A 19,113-nucleotide genomic window follows, 5' to 3' on the forward strand; every position below is an offset into this window, starting at 1 on the left:
TAAACTACCTATTAACCCCTAAACCGAGGCCTTCTCGCATCGCAAACACTTTAATAAAATGATTAACCCCTAATCTGCCACTCCAGACATCGCCGCCACTACAGGGAGTGCAGAATTATTAGGCAAATGAGTATTTTGACCACATCATCCTCTTTATGCATGTTGTCTTACTCCAAGCTGTATAGGCTCGAAAGCCTACTACCAATTAAGCATATTAGGTGATGTGCATCTCTGTAATGAGAAGGGGTGTGGTCTAATGACATCAACACCCTATATCAGGTGTGCATAATTATTAGGCAACTTCCTTTCCTTTGGCAAAATGGGTCAAAAGAAGGACTTGACAGGCTCAGAAAAGTCAAAAATAGTGAGATATCTTGCAGAGGGATGCAGCACTCTTAAAATTGCAAAGCTTCTGAAGCGTGATCATCGAACAATCAAGCGTTTCATTCAAAATAGTCAACAGGGTCGCAAGAAGCGTGTGGAAAAAGCAAGGCGCAAAATAACTGCCCATGAACTGAGAAAAGTCAAGCGTGCAGCTGCCAAGATGCCACTTGCCACCAGTTTGGCCATATTTCAGAGCTGCAACATCACTGGAGTGCCCAAAAGCACAAGGTGTGCAATACTCAGAGACATGGCCAAGGTAAGAAAGGCTGAAAGACGACCACTACTGAACAAGAGACACAAGCTGAAACGTCAAGACTGGGCCAAGAAATATCTCAAGACTGATTTTTCTAAGGTTTTATGGACTGATGAAATGAGAGTGAGTCTTGATGGGCCAGATGGATGGGCCCGTGGCTGGATTGGTAAAGGGCAGAGAGCTCCAGTCCGACTCAGACGCCAGCAAGGTGGAGGTGGAGTACTGGTTTGGGCTGGTATCATCAAAGATGAGCTTGTGGGGCCTTTTCGGGTTGAGGATGGAGTCAAGCTCAACTCCCAGTCCTACTGCCAGTTTCTGGAAGACACCTTCTTCAAGCAGTGGTACAGGAAGAAGTCTGCATCCTTCAAGAAAAACATGATTTTCATGCAGGACAATGCTCCATCACACGCGTCCAAGTACTCCACAGCGTGGCTGGCAAGAAAGGGTATAAAAGAAGAAAATCTAATGACATGGCCTCCTTGTTCACCTGATCTGAACCCCATTGAGAACCTGTGGTCCATCATCAAATGTGAGATTTACAAGGAGGGAAAACAGTACACCTCTCTGAACAGTGTCTGGGAGGCTGTGGTTGTTACTGCACGCAATGTTGATGGTGAACAGATCAAAACACTGACAGAATCCATGGATGGCAGGCTTTTGAGTGTCGTTGCAAAGAAAGGTGGCTGTATTGGTCACTGATTTGTTTTTGTTTTGTTTTTGAATGTCAGAAATGTATATTTGTGAATGTTGAGATGTTATATTGGTTTCACTGGTAAAAATAAATAATTGAAATGGGTATATATTTGTTTTTTGGTAAGTTGCCTAATAATTATGCACAGTAATAGTCACCTGCACACACAGATATCCCCCTAAAATCATTATAACTAAAAACAAACTAAAAACTACTTCCAAAACTATTCAGCTTTGATATTAATTAGTTTTTTGGGTTCATTGAGAACATGGTTGTTGTTCAATAATAAAATTAATCCTCAAAAATACAACTTGCCTAATAATTCTGCACTCCCTGTATAATAAACATATTAACCCCTAAACCACCACACTCCTGCATCGCAAACACTAGTTAAATATTATTAACCTCTAATCTGCTGCCCCCAATGTCGTTGCCACCTACATACACGTATTAACCCCTAAATAAAAAGAGAGAAGCGCTCAACCTGGGAACGAACAATAGCATAATAGCTTGTTCTATGGCTAGTTACCACCCTAGAAGCAGCTTCTTTTTGCTCAATATGTGCCTTTCACAGAGAAGAACTTTCCTGTAGCATATCAGTCTGATCCTGACTTCACAGCACAGTCCAGCCCCGAAATACTAGGCAATCCCTCTCTGAACGAGAGAAACGGCAAAACCCCAGATGTACGTTTTGGCCTATTGTGGACCTTGTCAGTGAGGTGCAGCCATATCCCTCTAGGCACACTGAGCAACGGGTCCACGTCTGAATTCCCGCATCACACTTAGGGAGACTTCCCTAAGTGTCATAATTTGCATAAATAAAAAGAGAGAAGCGCTCAACCTGGGAACGAACAATAGGATAATAGCTTGTTCTATGGCTAGTTACCACCCTAGAAGCAGCCTCTTTTTGCTCAATATGTGCCTTTCACAGAGAAGTTCTTCTCTGTGAAAGGCACATGTTGAGCAAAAAGAGGCTGCTTCTTGGGTGGTAATTAGCCAAAGAACAAGCTATTATGTTATTGTTCGTTTCCAGGTTGAGCGCTTCTCTCTTTTTATTTATGCAATTTATTAACCCCTAATCTGCTCTTACATTGCCGCAACCATACATTACTGTTATTAACCCCTAATCTGTTGCCCCCAAAATCGCCGGTAGCTAACTACACTTATTACCCCTAATATGCTGCCCCCAATGTCGTTATAGTTATTAACCCCTAAACATAAGCGGTTTAAGGGTTTATTGGGTAGGTTTTATTTTTAGATTAGACTTTGGAAGAGCTAAATTCCCTTTTAAGGGCAATGCCCATCCAAATGCCCCTTTGAGGGCAATGAGGAGCTTAGGATTTTTAGGTAGGCTTTTTTTTCGTGGGGGGGGGGGTTGGTTGTGTGGGTGGTGGGTTTTACTGTTGGGGGTTGTTTGTATTTTTTTTTACAGGTAAAAGAGCTGATTTCTTTGGTGCAATACCCTGCAAAAGGCCCTTTTAATGGCTATTGGAAGTTTAGTGTAGGCTAGGTTTTTTTTTATTTTGGCGGGGCTTTTTTTTTGTAATTTAGATAAATGCAATTTTTTAATTTAATTTATTTAATTTTATTGTAATGTTAGGTGTTAGTGTAACTCAGGTTAGGTTTTATTTCACAGGTAAATTTGTCTTTATTTTAACTAGGTAGCTAGTAAATAGTTAATAACTATTTACTAACTAGTCTACCTAGTTAAAATAAATACAAACTTAGCTGTGACATAAAAATAAAACTTAAGATAGCTACATTCGGGTAGATTACAAGTTGTTGTCAGTAATGGTGTGCGTGGCTAACGCACAGTTTTCCCTCACTGCTCACCTAAAGTAACGCTGGTATTACAGGTTTTTACAAACCCGGCGTTAGCCACAAAAAGGTGAGCGTAGAGCAGAATTTAGCTCCACATCTCACCTCAATACCAGCGCTGCTTACGGTAGCGGTGAGCTGGCAAAATGTGCTCATGCACTATTTCCCCATAGGAATCAATGGGGCAGAGCCGGCTGAAAAAAAACCTAACATCTGCAAAAAAGCAGCGTTCAGCTCCTAACGCAGCCCCATTGATTCCTATGGGGAAACACATTTATGTCTACACCTAACACCCTAACATGAACCCCGAGTCTAAACACCCCTAATCTTACACTTATTAACCCCTAATCTGCCGCCCCCGACATCGCCGACACCTGCATTTTTTTTTTAAAATACATTCGCCTAGATTTAGAGTTCTGTGTTAGCCGTCCAAACCAGCGTTAAGGGGTCCTAACGCTGGTTTTTACCGCCCACTGGTATTTAGAGTCAGTCAGGAAAGGGTCTAACGCTCACTTTCCAGCCGCGACTTTTCCATACCGCAGATCACCCTACGCCAATTGCGTATCCTATCTTTTCAATGGGATCTTTCTAACGCTGGTATTTAGAGTCTTGGCTGAAGTGAGCAGTAGACACTCTACCGACAAGACTCAAGCCGCAGAAAAAAGTCAGGAGTTAAGAGCAGTATGGGCTAACGCCAGTTCATAAAGCTCTTAACTACTGTGCTCTAAAGTACACTAACACCCATAAACTACCTATGCACCCCTAAACCGAGGCCACCCCACATCGCCGCCACTATAATTCAATTTTTTAACCCCTAATCTGCCGACCGGACACCGCTGCCACCTACATTATCCCTATGTACCCCTAATCTGCTGCCCCTAACATCGCCGACACCTACATAATATTTATTAACCCCTAATCTGCCCCCCCCATGTCGCCGCTACCTACCTACACTTATTAACCCCTAATCTGCCGACCGGACCTCCCCGCTACTATAATAAATGTATTAACCCCTAAAGCTAAGTTTAACCCTAACCCTAATGCCCCCTAACTTAAATATAATGTAAATCTAACAAAATAAAATAAATCTTATTAACTAAAGTATTCCTATTTAAAGCTAAATACTTACCTGTAAAATAAACCCTAATATAGCTACAATATAATGAATAATTACATTGTAGCTATTTTAAGATTTATCTTTATTTTACAGGCAACTTTGTATTTATTTTAACCAGGTACAATAGCTATTAAATAGTTAATAACTATTTAAAAGATACCTAGTTAAAATAATTACAAAATGACCTGTAAAATAAATCCTAACCTAAGTTACAATTAAACCTAACACTACACTATCAATAAATTAATTAAATAAACTACCTACAATTATCTACAATTAAATAAACTATTCTAAATTACAAAAAAAACCCCACTAAATTACAAAAAATAAAAAAAGATTACAAGAATTTTAAACTAATTACACCTACTCTAAGCCCCCTAAAAAAATAACAAAGCCCCCAAAATAAAAAAATGCCCTACCCTATTCTAAAATAAAAATTTAACAGCTCTTTTACCTTACCAGCCCTTAAAAGGGCCTTTTGCGGGGCATGCCCCCAAAAAATCAGCTCTTTTGCATTTAAAAAAAACATACAATACCATCCCCCAACATTACAACCCACCACCCACATACCCCTAATCTAAGCCAAACCCCCCTTAAAAATCCTAACACTAAGCCCCTGAAGATCTCCCTACCTTATCTTCACCAAGCCGGGTATCACCGATCCGTCCAGAAGAGGGCCCGAAGTCTTCATCCTATCCGGCAAGAAGAGGTCCAGAGGAGGCTCCAAAGTCTTCATCCTATCCGGCAAGTAGAGGACATCCGGACCGGTAGACATCTTCATCCAGGCGGCGTCTTCTATCTTCATCCATCCGGCGCGGAGCGGGACCATCTTGAAGCAGCCGACGCGGATCCATCCTCTTCTTCCGGCGACTCCTGACGAATGAAGGTTCCTTTAAGGGACGTCATCCAAGATGGCATCCCTCGAATTCCGATTGGCTGATAGGATTCTATCAGCCAATCGGAATTAAGGTAGGAAAAATCTGATTGGCTGATTGAATCAGCCAATCAGATTCAAGTTCAATCCGATTGGCTGATCCAATCAGCCAATCAGATTGAGCTTGCATTCTATTGGCTGATCGGAAAAGAGCTGTTAACTTTTTATTTTAGAATAGGGTAGGGCATTTTTTTATTTTAGGGGGCGTTGCTATTTTTTTAGGGGGCTTAGATTAGGTGTAATTAGTTTAAAATTCTTGTAATCTTTTTTTATTTTTTGTAATTTAGTGTTTGTTTTTTTGTAATTTAGTATAGTTTATTTAATTGTAGATAATTGTAGGTAGTTTATTTAATTAATTTATTGATAGCGTAGTGTAAGGTTTAATTGTAACTTAGGTTAGGATTTATTTTAAAGGTAATTTTGTAATTATTTTAACTAGGTAGCTATTAAATAGTTATTAACTATTTAATAACTATTGTACCTGGTTAAAATAAATACAAAGTTGCCTGTAAAATAAATATAAATCCTAAAATAGCTACAATGTAATTATTATTTATATTGTAGCTGTATTAGGGTTTATTTTACAGGTAAGTATTTAGCTTTAAATAGGAATAATTTATTTAATAAGATATATTTTATTTTGTTAGATTTAAATTATATTTAACTTAGGGGGGTGTTAGGGTTAGACTTAGCTTTAGGGGTTAATACATTTAATAGAGCATAGAGCAGCGGTGAGGTCCGGTCGGCAGATTAGGGGTTAATAAGTGTAGGTAAGGTAGCGGCGACGTTGGGGGCGGCAGATTAGGGGTTAATAAATATAATATAGGGGTAGGCGATGTTAGGGGCAGCAGATTAGGGGTACATAGCTATAATGTAGGTTGCGGCGGTGTACGGAGCGGCAGATTAGGGGTTAATAATAATATGCAGGGGTCAGCAATAGCAGGGACGGCAGATTAGGGGTTAATAAGTGTAAGATTAGGGGTGTTTAGACTTGGGGTACATGTTAGGGTGTTAGGTGCAGACATAGGAAGTGTTTCCCCATAGGAAACAATGGGGCTGCGTTAGGAGCTGAACGCTGCTTTTTTGCAGGTGTTAGGTTTTTTTCAGCTCAAACTGTCCCATTGTTTCCTATGGGGGAATCGTGCATGAGCACGTTTTTGAAGCTGGTCATGTCCGTAAGCAATGCTGGTATTGAGAGTTGAAGTGGCGGTAAATTATGCTCTACGCTCCCTTTTTGGAGCCTAACGCAGCCCTTCAGAGAACTCTAAATACCAGCATTGTTTAAAAGGTGCAGGGGAAAAAACCACGCGTAGCTAATGCACCCCTTCTAATGCAAAACTCTAAATCTAGCCGATTGTTATTGAAGTTGTGAGATTGACAAACAAAAGAGAAACAAACATAATTCGTCCAAAGGCAGGTAATTACATCCAAGTTAGGTACAAATTACAATAGCGTATCATATTCCAATGGAGCATGAGAGAAGGCATGGATGAATCAAAATTGAACTTCAATTGTATAGTTTGATATATAGCATATGTTCCCCAAAATGACAGAAGGAAACCTCTGTATAATCTAAGTTAACCATAGCGTAATAAGGGGATATGCTTATGTTTCGGTCACTCCTGGACCATAGCATGTGAGGGAGGAAGGGAGTCCAGCGGGCGAGAGCCGCTCGTATTAAAGAGGGGGAAGGGGAGGGAAGGGGCGGAGCCTATTAAGGTGATGGAATGGAAGAATAAAGGGAAGCGATATGGGGACAAATGATATGAGTGGCATGGGTGAATAAGATACAACAAAATAACCAGCATCCTTAACATATAAAAACTGAGAGACCACGGTTAAACCAAGCATATTAGTATACACTACTAATAAACCAAGGGCATTAGTACACAACAGATGATATATAGTCAAGGGAGGTATCATAATAATTAGGTATCATAATAATTATTCGTATAATGAATTGTAGTAACTATAGGGGTCCTATCTATAGAGGGGCACATACTCGCAGAGATTGTTACAAAGGAGTAGGGAGCTATTGTATACACATTGTTATCAATGGGCTAGGATGATAGGAGCTTGTTATGGCTAAATGGAAATAAAGCTTTCCCAATATAACTGTTTGAATATAAGTATTAGAGCAATATGAAATATTTAAAATGGTTACAGTTCGCTCCATAGTACGAGTATATAACAGATATATTAGTCTCTCCTTGGCCGATATGTATTAATCCTGTGAAGAGTTTGACTTGTCCTATCCCACAGAATTGGCCGCTGTCCATGGGAACAAAGACTGTTGTTTTAGGTTTAAAAAAGGGCAAGAGTAGGCTTTAATGTCTCAGTTGGGGATATCATAGATCAGGGTAGTGAGAGACCATCAATTAAGTAAAAGGAGTATATGGTCCTAGGTATTGGTCTCCAAGTAGGTTAATTGTGTATAATCTAGCATTATGCCCTGTATGAGATAATAGTGAAATTAACCCCTACAATTATTAATGTTGCTAGCTGTTTAAGATACTATGTTGATCAGTGAGTAGTGTATCTACCTCCCCCATGCATGGCACCCTCTGTTTGGCGATGTTTGAAGGCCATTATTAATTATCAATATTCCACAAATATCCCCAAAAACAAACAGTGAGATCTGGAATGTACAGTGTAACAAAGAAAGCCTTTGACAAACTATAAGAGCGCCATGTAAATAAAAATTAGATAGGTAAGTAAACATGCTGTTTATACAATTAAAAGGCAGTATCTAATAACAGTGCAGGATGGTATACATTATACATTACTAGTCTATAATATTTAGTATAGACATGACATAGGTTATGGACTGATACCAACTAGTCTAAGCTGTTGCTGGCTGTCCTTGTGAGGCACTATGTCCTGCAGGTAAAGCTCCAGATTCTAATTAAACATAGTTTATACAACGATCCTTCAAACACCCTTAATTAACAAGATAAACAGTAGAACAAAGGGGAGTTGAACATTACAGATAACTAGGTCTCCAATCAACTTCAGTGAGTATATGAGGTTGAAACCATAACTCCGGACAGCAGAAATTCTATCCGATGCCATTTGTATGTTCTGGTAGATGGTTTATAACAAATTGTAGGCTCTGTATTTGACTCTCTGCTCTTAGTCCTAGCTTCAGGGCTTCAGTCAAGAGACTGTAACTGCTGTGACTAATAGCGGCAAGTGACATATGTATGAATCTCGTAGCAAGAGCTTTCTATTCATGTGTAGATCTTAGCCCTTTAAACTTGCTTGGTGACTGCTGCCATTTGGTGCTTGAGTATATTATCCGGTAGGAAAGCCGTAGACCTGTCCCTGGTAGATTTAGCCCTCAACTTCGCTACATGAGTCCGCCATGAGGCGGGTGTCAGTTTCATCTTGTGATAAGCAGGATGCATAGGTGGATGTCTGCTCGGATTGGCATAGTGAGTACTTTGTGAACGTTCCAAAGGGATTGGACAGTCACCATCCTCGCAGGGTGATCAGGTATGTTGTCAGCACGAAACTTGGCTGGTGAGTTAGATAATGAGGCCATGCAGTCTTCTGCCCAGCTGGTTAGAATCCACATTTCGTCCGCCACTGGAGTAACATCATGCAATAGGCTAGTAAAACGAGTGTCACATTTTCAGATCAAGGCTTTATTCGACAATAAGATTTTGCTCTCCATCTTATTTTGGTTAGCCATAGACTCCCTCTGGGGTAATTATTCACAGACTATGTTAGAAGAGCACTGCGTAAGATGGCGGCTCGCGCCACACAGAAGCGATCCATACTAACTTAGTTGCAGGTACTGGACTTGATCACAAAAGATGTCTTGTGGTCTCTGGAGATCTTATTTAGGGTGAAAGGGTCTTTAGGTCCTCTATTGCATCAAATGGGGCTGGGCTGAATGGAAAATATATAATAAAAGATAGTTTATAGCCGGAGCTATGCAAACTTGCGACCATTCAGCCCAAAAGCTAGCTCCGCCCCCGACCTGCATTTTATTATTATCTAGAAATCTGCCGCTCCGGACACCGCCGCCATCTACATTATCCCTATGATCCCCTAATCTGCTGCCCCCAACATCGCCGACACCTACTTTTTATTTATTAACCCTTACTCTGCCACCCCCAATGTCGCCGCAACCTACCTACATTTATTAACCCCTAATCTGCTGTCCCCAACGTCGCCACCACTATAAAAAAGTTATTAACCCCTAAATCTAACCCTAACACCCCCCTAACTTAAATATAATTTAAATACATCTAAATAAAATTACTATAATTAACTAAATTATTCCTATTTAAAACTAAATACTTACCAATAGAATAAACCCTAAGGCCTAGATTTGGAGTTTGGCGGTAGCCGTGAAAACCAGCGTTAGAGGCTCCTAACGCTGGTTTTAGGCTACCTCCGGTATTTGGAGTCACTCAAAAAAGGGTCTAACGCTCACTTTTCAGCCGCGACTTTTCCATACCGCAGATCCCCTTACGTCATTTGCGTATCCTATCTTTTCAATGGGATCTTTCTAACTACGGTATTTAGAGTTGTGTCTGAAGTGAGCATTAGAAATCTAACGACAAAACTCCAGCCGCAGAAAAAAGTCAGTAGTTAAGAGCTTTCTGGGCTAACGCCGGTAAATAAAGCTCTTAATTACTGTACTCTAAAGTACACTAACACCCATAAACTACCTATGTAGCCCTAAACCAAGGCCCCCCCACATCGCCGCCACTCGATTTAATTTTTTTAACCCCTAATCTGCCGACCGCCACCTACGTTATCCTTATGTACCCCTAATCTGCTGCCCTAACATTGCTGACCCCTATATTATATTTATTAACCCCTAACCTGCCCCCCACAACGTCGCAGCCAGCTACCTACAATAATTAACCCCTAATCTGCCGACCGCAAAGAGCCGCCACCTACATTATAGCTATGTACCCCTAATCTGCTGCCCCTAATACCGCCGACCCCTATATTATATTTATTAACCCCTAATCTGCCCCCCTCAACGTCGCCTCCACCTGCCTACACTTATTAACCCCTAATCTGCCGAGCGGACCTGAGCTCTACTATAATAAAGTTATTAACCCCTAATCCGCCTCACTAACCCTATAATAAATAGTATGAACCCCTAATCTGCCCTCCCTAACATCGCCGACACCTAACTTCAAACATTAACCCCTAATCTGCCGACTGGAGCTCACCGCTATTCTAATAAATGTATTAACCCCTAAAGCTAAGTCTAACCCTAACACTAACACCCCCTAACTTAAATATAATTTTAATCTAACAAAATTAATTAACTCTTATTAAATAAATTATTCCTATTTAAAGATAAATACTTACCTGTAAAATAAACCCTAATATAGCTACAATATAAATTATATTTTTATTATAGCTATTTTAGGATTAATATTTATTTTACAGGTAACTTTGTAATTATTTTAACCAGGTACAATAGCTATTAAATAGTTAAGAACTATTTAATAGCTAAAATAGTTAAAATAATTACAAATTTACCCGTAAAATAAATCCTAACCTAAGTTACAATTAAACCTAACACTACACTATCAATAAATTAATTAAATAAAATACCTATAATTATCTACAATTAAACCTAAAACTACACTATCAATAAATAAATTAAATACAATTCCTACAAATAAATACAATGAATTAAACTAACTAAAGTACAAAAAATAAAAAAGAACTAAGTTACAAAAAATAAAAAAATATTTACAAACATTAGAAATATATTACAACAATTTTAAACTAATTACACCTACTCTAAGCCCCCTAATAAAATAACAAAGCCCCCCAAAATAAAAAAATGCCCTACCCTATTCTAAATTACTAAAGTTCAAAGCTCTTTTACCTTACCAGCCCTGAACAGGGCCCTTTGCGGGGCATGCCCCTAGAAGTTCAGCTCTTTTGCCTGTAAAAAAAAAAAAAAATACCCTCCCCAACATTACAACCCACCACCCACATACCCCTAATCTAACCCAAACCCCCCTTAAATAAACCTAACACTAAGCCCCTGAAGATCTCCCTACCTTGAGTCGTCTTCACCCAGCCGAGCCAAATTCTTCATCCAAGCGGAGCAAGAAGAGGTCCTCCATCCGGTAGAAGTCTTCATCCAAGCGGGGCAGAAGAGGTCTTCCATCCGACTGAAGTCTTCATCCAAGAGGCATCTTCTATCGTCATCCATCCGGAGCGGAGCGGCAGCATCCTGAAGACCTCCGACGCGGAACATCCATCCTGGCCGACGACTTAACAACGAATAACGGTTCCTTTAAATAACGTCATCCAAGATGGCATCCCTCGAATTCCGATTGGCTGATAGGATTCTATCAGCCAATCGGAATTAAGGTAGGAAAAATCTGATTGGCTGATTGAATCAGCCAATCAGATTGAGCTCGCATTCTATTGGCTGATAGAATGCGAGCTCAATCTGATTGGCTGATTGGATCAGCCAATCGGATTGAACTTGATTCTGATTGGCTGATTCCATCAGCCAATCAGAATATTCCTACCTTAATTCCGATTGGCTGATAGAATCCTATCAGCCAATCGGAATTCGAGGGACGCCATCTTGGATGACGTCATTTAAAGGAACCGTCATTCGTCGTTCAGTCGTTGGCCAGGATGGATGTTCCGCGTCGGAGGTCTTCAGGATGCTGCCGCTCCGGATGGATGATGATAGAAGATGCCTCTTGGATGAAGACTTCAATCGGATGGAAGACCTCTTATGCCCCGCTTGGATGAAGACTTCTACCGGATGGAGGACCTCTTCTTGCTCCGCTTGGATGAAGAATTTGGCTCGGCTGAGTGAAGACGACTCAAGGTAGGGAGATCTTCAGGGGCTTAGTGTTAGGTTTATTTAAGGGGGGTTTGGGTTAGATTAGGGGTATGTGGGTGGTGGGTTGTAATGTTGGGGGGCTTGGGTATTGTATGTTTTTTTTTACAGGCAAAAGAGCTGAACTTCTTGGGGCATGCCCCGCAAAGGGCCCTGTTCAGGGCTGGTAAGGTAAAAGAGCTTTGAACTTTAGTAATTTAGAATAGGGTAGAGCATTTTTTTATTTTGGGGGGCTTTGTTATTTTATTAGGGGGCTTAGAGTAGGTGTAATTAGTTTAAAATTGTTGTAATATATTTCTAATGTTTGAAAATATTTTTTTATTTTTTGTAACTTAGTTCTTTTTTATTTTTTGTACTTTAGTTAGTTTAATTCATTGTATTTATTTGTAGGAATTGTATTTAATTTATTTATTGATAGTGTAGTTTTAGGTTTAATTGTAGATAATTATAGGTATTTTATTTAATTAATTTATTCATAGTGTAGTGTTAGGTTTAATTGTAACCTAGGTTAGGATTTATTTTACAGGTAAATTTGTAATTATTTTAACTATTTTAGCTATTAAATAGTTCTTAACTATTTAATAGCTATTGTACCTGGTTAAAATAATTGCAAAGTTACCTGTAAAATAAATATTAATCCTAAAATAGCTATAATATAAATATAATTTATATTGTAGCTATATTAGGGTTTATTTTACAGGTAAGTATTTATCTTTAAATAGGAATAATTTATTTAATAAGAGTTAATTAATTTCGTTAGATTAAAATTATATTTAACTTAGGGGGGTGTTAGGGTTAGACTTAGCTTTAGGGGTTAATACATTTATTAGAATAGCGGTGAGCTCCAGTCGGCAGATTAGGGGTTAATGTTTGAAGTTAGGTGTCTAAATCTAGCCGTAAGATAGCTACAATACAACTAACAATTACATTGTATCTATCTTAGGATTTATTTATATTTTACAGTCAACTTTGTATTTATTTATTTTACTAGGTACAATAGTTATTAAATAGTTAGTAACTATTTAATAACTACCTAGCTAAAATAAATACAAAAGTACCTGTAAAATAAACCCTAACCTAAGTTACAATTACACCTAACACTACACTATAATTAAATTAATTACCTAAACTAACTACAATTAATTACAATTAAATAAAATAAACTAAAATAAAAAAAGAAGAAAAAAACACTAAATTACTGAAAATAATAAAATAATTACAATGTTTTTAAACTAATTACACCTAATCTAATCCCTCTAATAAAATAAAAAAGCCCCCCAAAATAACATAAATCCCTACCCTATACTAAATAACAAATAGCCCTTAAAAGGGCCTTTTGCGGGGCATTGCCCCAAAGTAATCAGCTCTATTACCTATAAAAAAAAAACACAATACCCCCCCCAACATTACAACCCACCACCCACACACCCAACCCTACTCTAAAACCCAGCCAATCCCCCCTTAATAAAACCTAACACCTTGAAGATCACCCTACCTTGAGACATCTTCACCCAACCGGGCAGAAGTGGTCCTCTAGACGGCCAGAAGTCTTCATCTGATCCGGGCAGAAGAGGACCTCCAGACGGCATCTTCTATCTTCATCCATCTGGAGCGGAGCGGGTTCATCTTCAAGCCATCCGACGCGGAGCATCCTCTTCCATCCGACGACTAACACTAAATGAAGGTACCTTTAGGTGACATCATCTTAGATGGCATCCCTTCAATTCCCATTGGCTATTAAAGGTGAGCGGTGGAAATAACTTGCAAGTTAGTAGCGAGCCACTCATAAAACAAAACTCTTAATCTGGCTGATTGGTAGGATAGTTTTCAGGGACAGATGCAGAAGGCTTCATGATCAGTGAAAAGTAAAACAAAGTAGAAAACACAACCATAAGGCTTAATTCACCCTGAAAAGAGCAATTGAAGTAAGGGAAAACATACCACCTCATAAAACACAATTTAACAAAATAGCAAGGTTGCAGAGTGTTAACCCAACAATGTTCCAAAACCCTGAGGATTTTTTTTTTCCAGCAGGACAATCAATGCTCTATATCATACACCCAGGTCAATCAAGACCACCAGATCAAGACACTGTCATGGTCAGTCCAATATCCAGACCTAAACCCCTTTGAAAACCTCTGTGATTAAGAGGAAGATGGATGGTAACAAGCCATCAAAGCCAAGCTATATATATATATATTTTAATATATTATAATATTCCAAGCAGTAGTAGCACCAACACTGGCGAGGTAAAGTAAGGATCCCCTTTAAATATATAACACTGAGCCTAATAAATATAATTATGTACCCCTAAAGCAACATAATCCACCACCTCAAACTAACCTGCACTACTTAACCCCTAAACCAACAGTAGCCTTCCACAATAAAATTCCTAACCTATCATTTCATTTGTAATCTGAGCCATTGTCTATTAATGCCCCATTTTCATCATGTAAAAGACACAGGCTTCTATATTTGACACAAAGTTTGTGCAATTTTCTTTCTTTCTTTCTTTCTTTCTTTCTTTTTTCCTTCCTTTCTTTCTCCAATCATCCTCATGTACAATGGCAATTATATTGGCTGAATTTATAATCTAATTCAAATCTGCCAATATAATGAAAGCTTTTTATATTGGGTAATTTGAATTGGAATTCCAAAATCAGCCAATAGATTTGTAAGGGCTCCCCTACAGAATGGGGACCTTGCATTACATTGTTAGTGTGCTGTGGGGACAGCATATAGACACACCGGATTGAAGATTAAAGAAATTAAGCTGCATCAGATGGAAGATGGAAGAAGAGTACAGCCCCAGATGAGCTCTGCCATGGACCTGGAGCTGCTGCCCTAGAGAGCCGGATTAAAATTGGGTGTTTTAGGATAGGTTTCTTATCTGGCAAAAGAGATAAATCACTTATGCCTTTTCAGGGCATTTGTTTTTAGGATAGGATTTTTTCTTTAATTTAAAGGGACATGAAACCCATTTTTTTCTTTCATGATTCAGATAGAGAATAACATTTTTACCAACTATCTAATTTACTTATATTATCTAATTTGTTTTATTCTCTTGGTATCATTTGTTAAAGGAGAAGCAATGCACTAATGGTTTCTAACTGAACTCATGGTTGAGCCAATCACAATCAATATATATATATATGCAGCTACCAATCAACAGCTAGAACCTAGGTTCTCTGCTGCTCCTGAGCTTTGCTAGATACAGCTTTCAGCAAAGGATAACAAGAGAAGGACGCATATTAAATAATAGAAGTAAATTTGAAAGTTGTTTTAAAATTGTATTCTCTATCTGAATCATGAAATAAACATTTTGGGTTTCATGTCCCTTTAAAGGGACATTATACTGTAAAATAGTTTTTCCCTTAATGTGTATACAATTGCTTTTTTACCAACTGGAGAGTAAAAAATTTATGAAAATTAGCTTTTTAAGGTTTATTTCTGTATATTAAAGCTCTGATTTTGTGTTTTGAAGCCACAGCCTAATTAAATAGGTTGAGCTTGTAGGTATAATCAGATCTCATTACTGTATCACATTGTGCACATGTACCTGCTTCTTTATCTTATATCTGTCCTTAAAACAATCACCAATACTTTGAGACAACAATGGAAAATCAACATTTTATTACCTTATCTCTGCTTTATCACACTGGGAGTGTAATTTCTTCTGCTGGCTGTGTTTACAAAGCTTATCTATAGCTGGTACGCGCGGCCACAAACTTTCAGAATAGGTGGGGATACCACATGCTAAATTAACAATTTCAAATGCCAATATAAGGGTAAATGAGCTACTTGTAAACAATTTAATACACTCCAGCAGGTAAAGTGGATCATTGGGAACAAATTAAAGGGGAGAAAATTTTTGAGTAAACTGTCCCTTTAATTCTCTTTTTAGTATAGGGCGATTTATTTCTTTGCAAAAGTAAGATAGTGTTTTTATATAACTTTTTTTAGATTAGAATTTTTTAAAGAAAGTTTTTTCATGTTAGTGCAAACGTTCTGTGATGCCCAACAAATGTCAATTTATAGAATACATTTTTTTTAAAGAACGGCTTTTATTTGGGGGGGGGGGTTTACTCTGGTTTAAGTATAAGATTTGTTTGACGCAAAAGAGCTGTGATTTCTTCAACTAGGGCACTGCCCTACACATGTCCTTTTCAGAGAAATTTTTAGAGTAGGTTTTAATTTTAGTATAGAGATTTGTAAGGGCTTTTTTTTTTTTTATATAACTTAGTGGGTTTTAAGTTAGGGATCTTGGGGGGTTAGCTGTTAGGGGTTAAGGGTTACGTAGTGCAGGGGTAGTTTGCTATAGGGATTGTTGTGGTTAGGCGGTTAATAAGTTAGAGAGTACTTTGTGATGATGGCGGTTTAGGGGTTAAGGAGAGTAGTGTGTTATTGTGGTGAGTGTATTAGCAGTTTAGGGGTTAAAGGGACATTATACACTAGATTTTTCTTTGCATAAATGTTTTGTAGAGTATCCATTTATATAGCCTATACAGGTTTTATTTTTTTAAATGTAAAGTTTTGCTTATTTATAAACAACATTGCGCTGATATTCAGACTCATAACCAAGCCCAACGTTTTAGAAGAATACTGATGTATATCTACTCCAGTTTTCTACTGTATTTGTAAAGAGTCTTTTCATATGCAGAGGAAGGGTGAGTGAGGATTGTCTGCTCTTTTTGCTATACAACCACTTTTAGTGGGGTTTCCAGTTAACCTTTTCAACAGAGCTAAACTGGGAGCTTTTTTTTTAAACAGTTTTATATTGGATTTTTTTATCAGTATCTGTGCATATTATTCTTTATAGTAGTGTCTATTATATGCAGTTATATGAAAATTGGTGTATACTGTCCCTTTAAATAGAAAAGGGAGTTTATTATGATGGGGTTGTGGCAATAAAGAGGTTAATAGTTTATGGATTAATTTATGATGGGGATAATTGAGGTTAAGGGGCTAAGTAGAGTAGAGGGTTATTGTGGTGGGTGATGTGGTGGTTTAGGGGATTCAGTAAAGTAGGCAGTTTATATGGTGGGGATTTGACAATTTAAGGGATTAAGCAGAGTAGGGGTTACAAAGTGTAGGGGATACTGCAGTTTAGGGGTTAATAATGTGATGGGTAGTTTATGATGGGCATGTGGCAGTTTAGGGGTTAATAGTGTAGGAGGTTAATAGTGATGGTGATTATGGCAGATTAGGGTTTATTCCTGTAGGCTAAGGTATGTTCACCTTGTTGTCTGATATATTTAAAGGGATTCTTTACTTTATATTGGCAATGTAAGTGGTAATGCTGCTTGGAATATTTCCTGCATCAACACCTATTGTGATATATAGTAAAACGCCTCTTGGTGATGATGCCTTTAAACACTGATGTCAACCACTTGGAATATTTTGCCTGCTTTCTCGACATGGCAACAGATTCCTTTTGAATATCTCGCTACCTTGTGAAACTTCCAATCATTAGGGCCTTAGTGTTTTGTATCTTTTCCTACCTGTCTCTCAACCACCAAAGTCAACTACACAGATAAAATTTCTGGACTAAGTAGAGTCTTACAGTGTAAAAATGTATCAATTTGGTGATGATGAAATGTTCTTTTTATTTTTTATTTATTTATTATTATTTTTTTGCAGCTGAAAGGTTTGGAAATCCTACATAAACTACTATGTTTATGGTTTAAGATTTGTGTTGAGTATTCAAAAAAACCCGTTAGAATGTTTGTATGTGTTTCTAGCTCCTAAATCATAAGTAAAGAGGCTTTTTCAAATTGATTATTTTATTTAGCATGAATAACAATCGTCTAGATTACGAGTTTTGCGTTATGAGTGGCTCAGTTCTAACTTGCAAGTTATTTCCACCGCTCACCTCCCTATAGCGCTGCTATTACAGGTTTTCATAAACCTGGTGTTAGCAGGTAATAAGTGAGCGTTGAGCAAAATTGAGCTCCATACCGCACTCCAATACCAACGCTGCTTTGAGCTGATTTTACGTGCACGTGCCAATTTCCCCATAGACATCAATGGGGAGAGCCGGCTGAAAAAAAACCTAACACCTGCAATAAAGGAGCGTAAAGCTCCGTAGTGCAGCCCCATTGATTCCTATGTGGAAAGAAAATGTTTGTTTATACCTAACACCCTAACATAAATCCCGAGTCTAAACACCGCTAATCTGCCGCCCCCGACATTGCCGACACCTACCTACACTTATTAAACCCTAATCTGCTGTCCCTAACATCGCCGCCACCTACATTACATTTATTAACCCCTAATCTGCCGCCCCCAATGTCGCCGTCACCTACCTACACTTATTAACCCCTAATCTACAGCCCCCAATGTCTTTGCTACCTACCTACACTTATTAACCCCTAATCTGCTGCCCCCAATGTCGTCACTACCTGCCTACACTTACTAACCCCTAATCTGCTGCCCACAACGTCGCCGCCACTTTACTAAAGTTATAAACCCCTAAACCTAACCCTAACCCTAACACCCCTAACTTTAATATAATTAAAATAAATCTAAATAAAAATTACTATCATTAGCTAAATAATTCCTATTTAAAACTAAATACTTACCTATAAAATAAACCCTAAGTTAGCTACAATATAACTAATAGTTACATTGTAGCTATCTTAGGTTTTCTTTCTATTTCACAAGCAAGTTTGTATTTATTTTAACTAGGTAGACTAGTTACTAAATAGTTATTAACTATTTACTAGCTACCTATTTCAAATAAATACAAATTTACCTGTAAAATAAAACCTAACCTCAGTTACACTAACACCTAACACTACACTACAATTAAATAAATTACATTAATTAAATACAATTAACTAAATTACAAAAAAAAAAAACACTAAATTACACAAAATAAAAAAGAAATTATCAAATATTTAAACTTATTACACCTAATCTAATAGCCCTATCAAAATAAAAAGCCCCCCAAAAATAAATTAAAAACCCTAGCCTAAACTAAACTGCCAATAGCCCTTAAAAGAAATCAGATCTTTTACCTGTAAAAAAAAATAAAAATAACCCCCCAACAGTAAAACCCACCACC

This window comes from Bombina bombina, chromosome 2 (genome assembly GCF_027579735.1).
Source record: "Bombina bombina isolate aBomBom1 chromosome 2, aBomBom1.pri, whole genome shotgun sequence".
Lineage (NCBI taxonomy): Eukaryota > Metazoa > Chordata > Amphibia > Anura > Bombinatoridae > Bombina > Bombina bombina.